Source organism: Medicago sativa, chromosome 3 (genome assembly GCF_051527215.1).
Source record: "Medicago sativa cultivar Bolivia chromosome 3, Bolivia_mono, whole genome shotgun sequence".
Lineage (NCBI taxonomy): Eukaryota > Viridiplantae > Streptophyta > Magnoliopsida > Fabales > Fabaceae > Medicago > Medicago sativa.
The window spans coordinates 19,166,433-19,179,746 of record NC_140751.1 but is presented as its reverse complement, the minus strand read 5'-3'; the positions used below and the strand labels follow the sequence as shown (position 1 = coordinate 19,179,746).

General features: G+C 34.1%; 1 long non-coding RNA gene across 1 annotated transcript; it reads left to right on the top strand.

The window, feature by feature from the left end:
* The first annotated feature begins 5,929 nt into the window (after positions 1 to 5,929).
* LOC146936191 (uncharacterized) lies at positions 5,930 to 6,721 on the top strand. The gene is made up of 3 exons (XR_015030499.1): positions 5,930 to 6,068; positions 6,162 to 6,456; positions 6,583 to 6,721. It is a non-coding gene; the product is annotated as an uncharacterized LOC146936191 (long non-coding RNA).
* The last annotated feature ends 6,593 nt before the right edge of the window (positions 6,722 to 13,314 follow it).

The following is a 13,314-nucleotide window of genomic DNA, read 5'->3' as shown; positions in this document are numbered from 1 at the left end:
ATTGAATACATAAATCATATACAACCAGTCAAATTCAGGGTACTACATAGCCTGACTATTTACATTCAATCCCAACACAAAAGAGAGTTTATTTACACATGATATGCATGGCTAACACAAGAGAGTTTATGAATGTTGGAGAAGAATGAACAAGCTTGTCTCCAAGCTTCCTTGGCCCTCCAATGGTTTTAGCTCCTATCCCCTCTCTCTCTCTCTCTCTCTCTCTCTCTCTCTCTCTCTCTCTCTCTCTCTCTCTCTCTCTCTCTCTCTCTCTCTCTCTCTCTCTCTCTCTCTCTCTCTCTCTCTCTCTCTCTCTCTCTCTCTCTCTCTCTCTCTCTCTCTCTCTCTCTCTCTCTCTCTCTCTCTCTCTCTCTCTCTCTCTCTCTAGTGTTTTAGAATTCACAAATGATTCATTTCTACAAATGACCTACACTCATAATTATAGTGATTCTGAATTCTCAAATTGGGTGAATGCAGTCAAGCTTGACTAGCGAATCGAGATTACTTCTAAGTAGGGAAAAATAGGTTATCTTTAGATATTTTCCTTGAACCGCCTTAGTTCGCTTAGTAGAGAAAATCTCGCCTACAAGGCCAGCTCAAGGCATAGGCCTGGGGTGCGACGGCCTGGGGCTCATGCATGTTGGGAGCCCAAATATTTTTTTCGTATAGGAAGTTTATATAACAAGCCTTGTTCTTTAGGGGTGGATAAAAATCACTATAAGGGCCCAAATATTTACCAGCTCAACAATCCTTCACCCTTTCTTTTTAAAACTTAATAGAATTTCTATTTCATACCCCCACCATTTTCATTTTCACACCCTAGTATTTCATTTGCCAAAACACAATAGACAAGTAAAACCTAAAACGCACAAGAAAATAATATTGGGAAATTCGAATTAAGAGTGTTAAAGCCACTAGACTTCAATGTTCCCAAAAAAGATTGGCTTTGTGAAAATTATATGAATGTTAAGATAATGATGTAAAGGCTAAGAGCAGGGTTGAGAGTTTGATTAATGCACTAGAAAGTTGATTTTTGCATCGTATGCTTAAAATTGTTTTAGTCTTAGATATTCATTTCAAAGAATTTAAGGCGGAGGCTAGTTTACCCTTACATTCAAGAGCAAGATACTTTCTGGGGCTTACTAGTGAAGGTACTTATAGGCCATCGCTTTTCCGAATAGCATAACCGGTGAGATTCAGAGCCAAATATTTTCATATCCATTCTAGGTTGTTAGATACTTAAATACTTCCCATATATGAGTGGTCCATGTGAATGTTATATTTGCATGAATTTGCGGCCGTTCTTTACGGACGATCGGTTAGGTTATATTACACACGAGACAATTTTTCTTTGGTACCTTGAGCCTTTCAAGCCACCCTTTATATATTCTTTGGTACCTTGAACATTTCAAGCCACACTTTAAATGCACCCTGTTTGATTTTACTTGGAGTTAGATAGGTATTATTATGATTGCACATGCTTTGAAACTAAATTTGGGGTTTCTCTTTGGAATTAGAAACATTTTAAGTTTGGGGTGGGGTAACATTATAACACATTTGTCAGAAAAAGAAAAAAACTGAAGGAAAAAAAAATGTAGATGACCATGAATCTACACAAAAAATAGAAAAAAAGAAAAAGAAAAAATTCAAGAGCCAAAACACTGGTCTCTTAAAAAATGTATGTTTCTGTCAAAAAATAAAATAAAAAGACAAATAGTTCTACTATTTTACCCATCTTGTTTGAATCAAGGAAGGAAGGATGGCTGTGCATTAATGTTTAGAAGGAATCTCTAGCTTAATGAACTAACTCCAAGTTCTTTTGTTAGCCTACTTTCCCAAAATATATTTACCCTTAACCTAAGTCAAGTTATAACCCTCAAAGTCCTCTAAGTGAGAATAACTTTAACTTGACTGACTGTTTGAAATTGTTTCAAATTTATAGCAAGATACATTCATGTGACGACTGGAGTGGGCAAATGTCGTGACCATCCTTACTGTCTTTAAGAGATACATACGTGTATCATAGAAAATAGTATGGGTGAGAATATAGGTTACTTTCCCCAAGCCGGGCCCGCTTGAATTTACTGAGATAAGTTAGTTACTGCTCTGCTATAAATCTGATGAATGATTCCTAAACACAACTCCCGGAAAGGTATGTTTTCCTAAAAAAATGCAAAGAATAAATTATGTTTTTCTTTCGTTACTTGAGGGCAAGCAACAGTTTAAGTTTGGGGTTGTGATGACAGGTCATCTTACATTATTCTTAGCATGTTTTTCAATTATTTTCAGTAGGTTTTAGCAACAAAAAGGAGAAGTATTAGAACAATTGCCTATAATTTAGGGAATTTTGTAATGTTTTATATATTTAAGTCTATAATTTTAGTTTTCCCGAAACATAGCAATTTTAGGGGGTTTTGAAGTAATTCACGAAGAAATCATGTGCATTGGCAAATCAAGAACCTCTGAAGAATTATGAAGACTTAGGAAGACCAAGAATGAAGATTCAAGAGGTCTCATGAGACTTACAAGAGGGAGGAATTCTGTTTCCATGTTCCAAGGCAAGTTATTTGAAGACAAAGACCTAAAACGACGGAAAATTGGAGAATTTGGGCCCAGAAACAGACACCATGCGCCTAGCACATGAAAAAATTCCTAGGGCATGGATTTCACATACCATGCGCTTAGGGAATTTTCCATGCGCCTAGAGCATGGTTTGAGGCACACTCACATGCGCTAAGCATGCTAGCCATGCGCCACGTGCATCTGAAAATGCGAGGCGCAAGCGTTTTTCGTACTTTTGTTCTAAGTAAAGCCCAAACCCAGGTAGAAACTCTCACTATAAATACTGGCCTTCCTCATTCAGAATTTCTCGTTCATAACTGTGGCAGTTCAGGAGGAAGGCAACTTGGAGCTTCATGAGAGTTTCTATCTTCTCCTTGATTTTCTAAGGTATGTTTTTATCTTTAGTAATTTGTTTTTAGTTACCATGTGTAACTAATTCTTTTTAGGTTAGAGTTCTAAAATGAACCTCTATTTATTTTTATTGGATATTTATTTAATAAAATGTCATTTTATTTATTTATCTTTTGTTCTCTATTAAGTTTTATTACGAAATTCCTTAGTTTATTTCTGTAGTTGGTGCAACCCTAGATTAGATACTTAGGTTATGACAGGGACTAATATTGATATTACTATCCTGATGCTTATATCTTGATATTTATATCTTGCTACTAATATCTATCTGTTTAGGAAGTAATTAGTTATAACTAGCGAAAGATACCGAAAGCGAGTTGACCCTAGTGGTAAGTACTTAGGAGGTGACATTACTAATACTGAGTAAAATCTGCTAAACCTAGGAGGTAACTAGTTAGTAATTAAGGTAACAAGTGCCTACTTGAAGGAAATAAGTCGTAGCCTAATAGAACCATTCTCTTAAACCCTTGGTAAGGTAGACGCTGATAGGGTTGCCCGTTTGTACAACTACTAATTGAGAGAGAGAGAGAGAGAGAGAGAGAGAGAGAGAGAGATAGAAGTGTCCTAAGATGATAGATGGGTGAACCTAAGGAACCTTGGTCTTCATTGCCTTGGGAAATGGTGGAAATCCAACATAAAGTCTATGTTTTCAATTACCTTTGAGGTGGTAAGACCCCACACGTAAGGATCAGCGTGTGACCAGCAGATGCAACCAAACATTGGAGGGATAGACCTAGTTAACCGAGATTTATAGACCCAACACGTAAGGATCATCGTGTGATTAGCAGGTGTAGTTTCCAACCTTTTAGGTTAGTAACGTCCCAACGACTTCATCACTTGTATAGTCTACCTAAGATAAATAAACGTGACATGCCTGTTATTTAATATCCAACAATATAAATAGAGGGAATTTGAATAATCCTAACCGATACTTACTTTTCTGCAACCAAAAACAGGTAAACTTGCTCTGTTGCAAACAGATAAAAATGCAACTCTCTAACCCTTATCTTTTATTATATCATCAACTAAAAAATAAGTAACGCGAATTGTTTGGACAAAACAAAAATCCCTGTGGATACAATACTCATCACTTTATTACTTGATAAACGATTTAGTACACTTGCTTAATCCGCACATCATTATCTTATTTTGAACACTATCGAAAGATAGGTTTTACAAAAAATATGGATCTTGCAAAGAGTGTTACGCTTGAAATGGATTTAGAGTCCATCTATCCAACAAATCATCTTGTGATTAGAAAAAATATATCTTGGAGAGAACACCGAGGGACATGAAAACTAGTCCATAGAAGAAAAAAAAATTATAATGTATTATGTAAGGGGGCCCTTTTCATAAATTTGGCCTAAGACCCTTAAAATGTTTGGATCAGTGTTGTTTGCTTAGCAAACCACCTTTTGGCTTTTGAACTCTATATTTTTTCTCGCTTTCATCTCACCAAGCTTGCCTACTGAATCGTGCTTTTCTATTTATGTCTTAATGATGCTCTTGCATAGCTTCTGATGTGTGTGCTTGCATTCCTTTACTCCATATTGGTGTAGTCATTCTCTTTAACCTATAGAAATGTATAGCTTTCTCGCACAATTTACTAATATAGCTTTCTCCCACCAAGATTTATAGACCCACACATAAGTGCTATGGAAAACGATATTCATATCCGCAGTTGAGGGTGACAATGTGACAGTTTAAACCTTTCACACATTTATGTTGATTGGTGGTCGTTGTTTTTTGTAGATCAAGCTCTGAGTTGATAATTGGGGCCATCTCTCATCGTTACCGGTAACCATGGCTAATGCATTTGTTGTAGTGCTCAGATCTAGATCTTGTTTATATTGTGTTGTTTCGTTGGTTCTGATAAGTTTATTTGAAATTCAGCTTCGATCTTGGATACTTTCAATTTCTATTCGAATCTGATTATCTAAAAACAATTGTCGATGTTACCGATGTGGTCGGTTTCTATTGGCTTACAAACTATCTCCGCTTACCTATGTGTGGTGGTGGTCCTGGTCTTTCAAAGAGGGTTGAATTTATTGAGGGGGTTATGTTTCCAAGTTCTATCTAATTAGGCGTTATTGGGTAGTACAACTATGGACTAGGCTTCAGACTGTAATGCTCAAAAGGGATGTGACTTAGCGATCTGGGTGGGCTAATTCAGCTTGATTTGTGGCTGTTAACTTGTTCTGGTCGTGTTTTCATTGCAGTAAGTGGTGAGTTCGTGGATCTAATTTCGTGTGGACAAACAGTTTCATTTCCCAGTTTTGATACGGAGGAACTCTCGTGCCATTGATACATAGAGGAACATGCATACACCATTTTCTTTTGTAATTTGGTTTTGCACCCCGTGTTGGGTTCGCCGGATTGAACTCGTGGTAGCTTAGTCTGTTCGCTTAAGATTTCATTTCTTCATTTATTTTGTTGTATTTTGTCATTTACATGTTAGGGTTGGTTTTTTTTTTTTTTTGAGCAAATGTTAGGGTTGGTTCTAAAAAGTATAACCTGACATTGGTTTTATTGCATATGAATTTGACCAAAATAAAATATAAATTATTTTTTGATCAAGAGATCACACATGTTGATAAATAAATATTTATATTGAAAAACTAAAAATGAATATTATTCTGAGTTTTTTAAGATTGAAATTAATTTTACATAAAAATAAAACAATGTAAATAATGAATAATTAAATTTTATTCAAAAGATATAATGCAATTTTAAATTATTATGGTCAAATGTTTACCGAAAAGGTTTGAATAATGTTTTTAAATGCATCTTAATGTACACGGTCAACAAATTAATTATGGTCAAATTTTAAATTAATGATTTGTTCAATAGTATTAATATACTATTGAACATATTAATTAATCTTTTAGTCTTGTTCAAAAAAAAATTTACTCTTTTAGTAATTAATCTAATAATATGATTTTTAAGTCTCTATATAAAGCAAACAAGTGGTTAGTGCTTCTTCACACCATCATCGAAAAAGAAAAATTATAAGGTGATATCCTTCAAAATGACTTTTTGTGCCCATCAATCTTTTTTATTTGGAGTTTTATGCATTTCTTTGGTCTTGGTTTCAGGTAAGAGGAATTGTTAGTTTTTATCTTTTGAGTTACATTTTCAATAAACAAATTATTACATAATTCAAAATTTTAACATTGAGTTGGTTTTAGGATTTGATACTAGGTTGGACTTGGAGGCTCAAACAATAGAGCCAACTAAGAAATCAAGCTGCTTAATTGGTAATCCAGGACCTCCGCGATATTGTTGCATAGAGAAATGTACTCCAAACTGCAGAGCAGATTGCATTGCCAATGACTTTCTTGGAGGTGGACATTGTGATACATTTGCTGGTGCAATTTTCTGTTGTTGTTTGAAAGCATGATTTCCAATGTATCGTTTGACTCTTAAATACTCCTTGACTAAAAAAATATGAGTCAAACAGATTTAAAAAGTCAAATGTATTTAGTACTCCATCCGGTCCTATTTATAAGAGAAAATTTGGTCAACAAAAGTTGATGTATCTGGAATGGATTTTTAACCACATACATCAATTTTTGTTGACCCAAATTTCTCTTACAAATATTACTGGAGGGAGTACAAAATTAATTGACTTTTTTAATCTTTTGCTTAGTATTTTATTAGGAAGAGAGTATTGAGTTCTATTTTATCATTAGAATCGAAAAAAATAAAAGATGTCCCATTATCAATGAATTTCTTCTATTATAAATTACTGTCCAAATTGATCAATGACCGAAAATTTGAAATTCTATCAAATTTACCATTAAAATTAGGGTAGTGTTAACTTGTACCCTTAGGGCACATGTTAAGAAAGCCAAAAAAAGAAATATTTTCTTAAACTTTGTGCATTCAATTCATTAAAACATTAAAGATTAAATTTAATGCATGCATTCCAATACATAATTTCTACATTTGGTTTCTAAACTTGTGTCTTAAGGGCACAAGTTAACATTTCCCTTAAAATTAGCATTTATGTTACTAGAAATGTATCATAATTAGACAAATTTCAAAGATGGAGTACATTTGATCCAAGATAGAGTCGGTCTTAAGATTTTTGATGTTTTAGACAAATTAATTAAGTTGTATTTTTAATTATTCAAATGGTTTTCTTTTTGCATGTTTTGTTGTAAAAAAATAATTCTTAATCAATGTTGTCTAAAAATATATTTTTAATAGAATTAACCAAGATAATTAAGAAAATTGCTCATAATATTGGTATCTTAAATAGAGTTGACAATTTTCACAATTAAGAAAATTAACGGTGACGGATCTATAAATTTTGATATATGAGAGTAATATCAAATGCTATAAAATATTTCTATAAAAAAATATATATCCATTCGTTCATGATAAAATAATTTTATAGTCATTGATTGACTCTTAAATACTCTCTGACAAACAAAATATGAGTTAAATAAATTTAAAAAGTCAAATGTATTTACTACAAAATGAATTAACTGTTTTTAGTGTTTTATTAGGAAGAGAGTAATGAGTTCTATTTTATCATTAGGATCCATAAAAAAATAAGAAAAATAAATTAATTACAAACATTATATGATTTACCAGCTCTGCTAGGGTTTGGTCTTCTTCTCCCTTGAGCGCCTACTGTCATACATCCTTCACCTATGTGCTTGCTTACGTTTTTGGTACTTTTGAAGGAGTAAAACTGCGCTGAAATTTATGTTTCACAAAGGCTGGGTTACACTTCCTTCATACTTTCGAAATCTCTTGCAGGCACGTTTTGTCTACGGTTTCACCGCCATGGCAGCCTAGGCTTCTATGGTGGACTTCGACATAAATCAGCCTGCTAGGTCACAACATGTCCCCACAAAATTGATCACTAACCTGGAAAAGCCTCTCTTTTGCGCAAGTTGTTACCAACTATGTCACAATTGTGGTGTCTTCTGAATCGCTCCCATCACCAACAATCAAGGTGGATACGTTTTGTATTTGTACCATGCAAGAAGATTATGAGATGGGTTTGGATGATTTTAAGAAGAATCTTCATGGAAGTCACGTGCTCAGCAAAGGCGGTAAACCATATATGACAAGGGGCCTTAAGGGAATTTTATCTAACAAGTCGACAACTTTTGCTCCTTTGGTGCATGGTCCCTCTACGGAGGAGTTACTTTGAATTTAAATTTGCAACAAATGAGGATCTTTGTATTATTTTGACAATGGGAATGGTGAACCTCAAATCGGGGCGTTCTTTGGTTATCGAAGTTGAAGAAGGATTTTGACCCCTACACTCAATGTCAGACTCATGCGCAAGTTTGGATCCAATCATACCTTTGTATATCATTGAATCTACCTTACAAATATTAACATCTAAACCCAGACAGCGGGTCGGATGCATAAGAGTTGTCATTGGTTTGCAATCCCACCATGTTGAACGTTTTGAGCAATTCTTTTGTATACTTGGATTAATAAACATAGACATCTTCCTTGTATTGATTGATTTGATTTCCCATATAAATAATTTTAGTTATCTCATAATTCTCATTTCAAATTCATCCTGCATCATCTTGGAAAACTCTTGATAAAGTGTATCATTAGTAGAATCAAAGATGATATCATCAACATATATTTGAACAATCAAAATTTCATCTTTTAATGATTCCCTAAATAGTGTGGTGTCAACATGCCCTCGTGGAAAATCATTTTCTAAAAGAAAGTTATTGAGTCTTTCATACGGTGGCATTTAACATGGGAAAGGGTAAAACTTTCCCACCATGGGACGATTTTTTTTTACCATTTGACCAAAGAGGATCACAGATTTTATAATGGTCTGTCCATACTATATCATACAGCAGCATTCTTTCTCCTCCATTCCCCCACTCATGCACCCACCAACCACCACTACACTATTCATCTTCTATCCTGGTCTTGGTTTTCAGTCCAGAACACAAAAATTGCTTATCCAACCACTTAAACAACTTCATTTATTCTCTTCCCCTCATCCTTTCCCTTTCATTCATCAAAAATCCCAGATTTAGAATTCAACAAAAAATTCATATTATCAAAACAGTAGAATGTTGTTGAGCTGAAATGGATCTTAATTTTTATATATGGATGGATTTCGAAAATGGGGTTCAACCTTCATTTATATCAATTTGTAATCATTGAATAAAAAATTTGGTCTTGATTTTTTACATGGGTTTGATTTGTTTTAAGGACACATGGGTTTTGAAAATGTTACATATTGAATGTTTATGAACATTAAATTAATTTGCATGAAAATTAGAAAAGGGAAAAACGAAATTGTTGTGAGGAAGATGATTTTTGTGATCCTGGCTTTATGAAAGTGAGAATATTCCAACAAATGGAAACAAATCTAAACCTCCCACACTCATGTTGAAATGCTAGAAATGGTGAATCAAGAGATGTTCTTGTTTTGCAAAATGGTAATTCAAGCTATTGGAATGGGAACCATGGTGGTAACAGGGTGGATTGTGATTTTGAGAGGTTGCTGGTGGTGGTGGTGGTGATGGGTGAAGAGAGGAAACGTAGGAGAGAGAAATTGGTGAAAGATAGTGTTAAAAATGATATAGTGTTGAGAGAGTATGATAATATTGTGGTCCTCGTTTAATCTAATGATCAAAAAATATTTTCCTATGGTGGGAAGATTTTATCCTTTCCCATGTTAAATGCCACCAAGTTCTAGGGACTTATTTTAGACCATACCGTGACTTTTTGAGCTCAAACCTATTTTGGTTTTTTTAAATCTGCAAACCCAAGAGGGTTTTTCACATACACTTCTTCAGAGATAACAACATTAAGAAAGTCACTTTTAACATCCATTCGATGTATGATGATATCATGATTAACAACATGTGATAATAACAGTCTAATTGCTTTTATCTATTTAGGGGATTGGCCACCATCTAGGGCATCTTTTGGTACACCAGAAGGTTCGTTTCCTTCCGAAGTTACTTCTGGTTCCTTTGGAATCTCATGTACAGAGGGTGATGCATAAACAAGAGCGCTGCTAGCGACAATCGCTCACACAGACGTTGACAAACACTCACCCATATAGCTATGCCACGTATCCCATTTTTTTAGTGAGTGAATAGGCAACTGCATTGCTCCTATCACAAACCGCACATTTCCACCAAGTGCTTTGAACTCTCTCTCTGTCAAAACATAACTTGAAATCATCAGCGACCAGTTCCCCATCTCTCTCTCAATCCCTCTCTCTCTCTCTCTCTCTCTCTCTCTCTCTCTCTCTCTCTCTCTCTCTCTCACACCTCCGGTCACAACCTAGCTATCCTGCCACTCCATTAAGCCACCACCTCTCTTGACCTGACCATCACATGCCCCCAAACGTTTCATGACTACCCATCTATCCAGTTTAACAACCCTTAAAAGTTGTGTTGAAAAAGAAAGAAAAAGAAAACAATCCTTCAAAATTAGATCCATGTACGCACAAAATTCCACTTAACATACACGCATCATCCTCGTCTCTACCAAGGAAAATAATAGAATTAGCTTCAAGAAGTTTAAATGTCCTCAAAATATAGTTTATTTTTTGTTTTTGAAAAAAGGCATTCTGGAAACATAGTAATTGATACGATTATTAATAGAATGTAGATTTACATTGCAAGTACTGCTAGAATTCTATCAAGTAAGATTTTTTGTTCTAGAACAGGTATATGTTATAAAAAATAAAAAATGGAAGAAGATGATTTTCTTGTGTAGTTTCACACATGTTAATGACTGAAGAGGTGGAGACGTTAAAAAGGAGGCCTTTATATTTTTAAATCATAAAAAGTAAAAAAAAAAAAAAAAAAAAAAAAGACTCTTAACGGAGAGAACCGGTTAACAGGTGAAGAACTTTAAAAAATCGGTGACATAGCTCGGCAATTGAGCGAGTGTTTGTGAGCAACTGTTTGAGCATCTGTCCCTAGTAGTTCTCCCTAAACAATGATCTCAATATCTACAAAATTTTCAACTTGCTCAAACTTTTCATCGTCAGACTCATTGTCATCAAATTTGACATGTATAGATTCTTCAACTTTTTTCATTTCGGAATTATACAATATGTATGCTTTGAGCGTTTAAAATATCCAAACACGATACGCTTTTGTGCTTTAATATCATATTTCTTAAGATGTACCTTAGTGCTAGAAGGTAACATGTACATCCAAACTGATGAAAATAATAAATATTATGCATTATTCCCTTAAGTAATTCATATGGAGTCTTTTTTTTGGTGGTGAATTCATATGGAGTCTTGTTCAGTATAAGTCTAATATAGATTCTATTTTGAACATAACATGTTGTGTTTACTGCTGCTTCTGCCCAAAAACGTTTTGCACTCTTAGATTCACTGATCATGGTATGTGTCATCTCTGACAGAGATCTATTTTTACTTTCTACAACCCCATTTTGTTGTAGATTTCTAAGAGAGGAAAAATCATGGAGAAATCCATAAATTTCACCAAAAATTTCAAAAGGCTCATTTTTTAAATTCACCACTATGAACACATCTGATTTTCAAATTAGATGTTTCTTTTTCATTTTTAGTTTGTTTGCAGAAGACACTATACACATCATAAGACTCATCCTTGCTTCTGAGGAATTTCACCCAGGTCCATCTTTTAAAGTCATCAACAATGTTCAATCCATATTTCTTTCCATTGATAGAGGCACTATCAATTGACTCAAAAAGATCAATGTGCAAAAGCTCTAGTGGCCTAGAGGTGGAAACAATGTGTTTGACTTTAAAAGGAGTTATAATCAATTTTCTGTTTTGAGATGCCTCACAAAGAACATCTGACTTATAGTTCATATCAAGTAGGCCGTTGACTAATTTTAGCTTGCAAAGCTTAAAGATTAACCTCTAGTTAGCGTGGCCTAAACATCTATGTCATACAAATTTCTCTTCGATCATTCACAAAAGGCATATCACCTAAAAAAAACTTGCGGCGAAATGAACTTGCAATTTTTAAATTCTAATTAACAATTAATGTACTTCGGTGAAATGAACTTACAATTTTGAATAATCACTTAACTTTTTATGCGATCAGCACTTAACCTAAAGTTAGTTATTTTTGTTTAGCTAATTAGTATAGTTAACTTTTTACCGCCAAAAAAAAAGTATAGTTAACTTTGTAAATGCATTTTGTAAATGATAATTTCAGGCGTAAAACTTACATTAAAATTAGGGCTGGCAATGAACCGAACCAACTCGACAATAGTTCGGAACTCGATTCGACAATTAACTCGTTGAACTTGGTTCATGAACCAAACGAGCTGAACTTGAGCTGAAAATTAAGTTCGTTAAATAAATGAGCTGAACTTGAGCTTTATATAGTTCGACTCGGTTGGTTCATGAGTTGGCTCGATAATATATATATATATATATACAAATTTAGTAAAAAAAATAATAAAATACAAGCTTTAATATTAAAATACAACACATGTAATTTATTACAAACTTCCTATGATATTTATGTACTTGTTTTGAGAGGAATTATTTCTTTCTTTTTTTTTTTTATCAAAGAGAGGAGGAAGAGTTATTTCTAATTTAATTAACAATTTAATAAAAGAGAGAAAGAATATCACCCAAAAAAAAAGTGAAAGAAACAACAAGAAGCAAATAACACATTTGTGTAAGATTTTAACTAGACATATGTGCTAAACTTTGTCCCACATCGGGGAGTTTAATAACAGCATAGTGGAAGAGTAGTTATAAAAGAGAAATGCATTTGTTCATCTAAATAGCTTGCGCTACAGTTGTTTTGATTTTAAAGTACTACTACTTTTTCCTTAGTAGTAGTCTTAAGACAAACATGGTCTATAGTTTTTTTTTAGTTCAATCTTTGTATACTTTTTTAAATAAATTAAAAGGTCAAAATATAAATTTTTGACAAAAACAAAAAAAAACTTTTGAATTATATTACTCGAGCAACGAGTTGAACCTAACGAGCCGAACCGAACTGTTCGTGAACTTTAAACGAGTCGAACTCGAGCTGAAAAAAGAGTTCGTGTCGAACTCGAGTCGAGTTTCGAGCCGAGCAAATTCTTATCGAGTCGAGTCGAGCTCAGACAGGTTCGGTTCGACTCGACTCATTTCCAGCCCTAATTAAAATTCATCTGAGAGTTGATGATGTTGCTGCTACCGTAGAAAAGGCATTGACAGGTGGAGCACTTTTTAAACGGTTTGGGGAGCTAATGATACCGCCATTGGCATGGTTAAGGACCCCCCCTATGGGATTAGTCATTTGGTTGGGTCATTTGCCACCACTCCTCAACTTTATTTTAACAACAAAAATGAAGAAAGAAAAGAATTTCATAAAATAA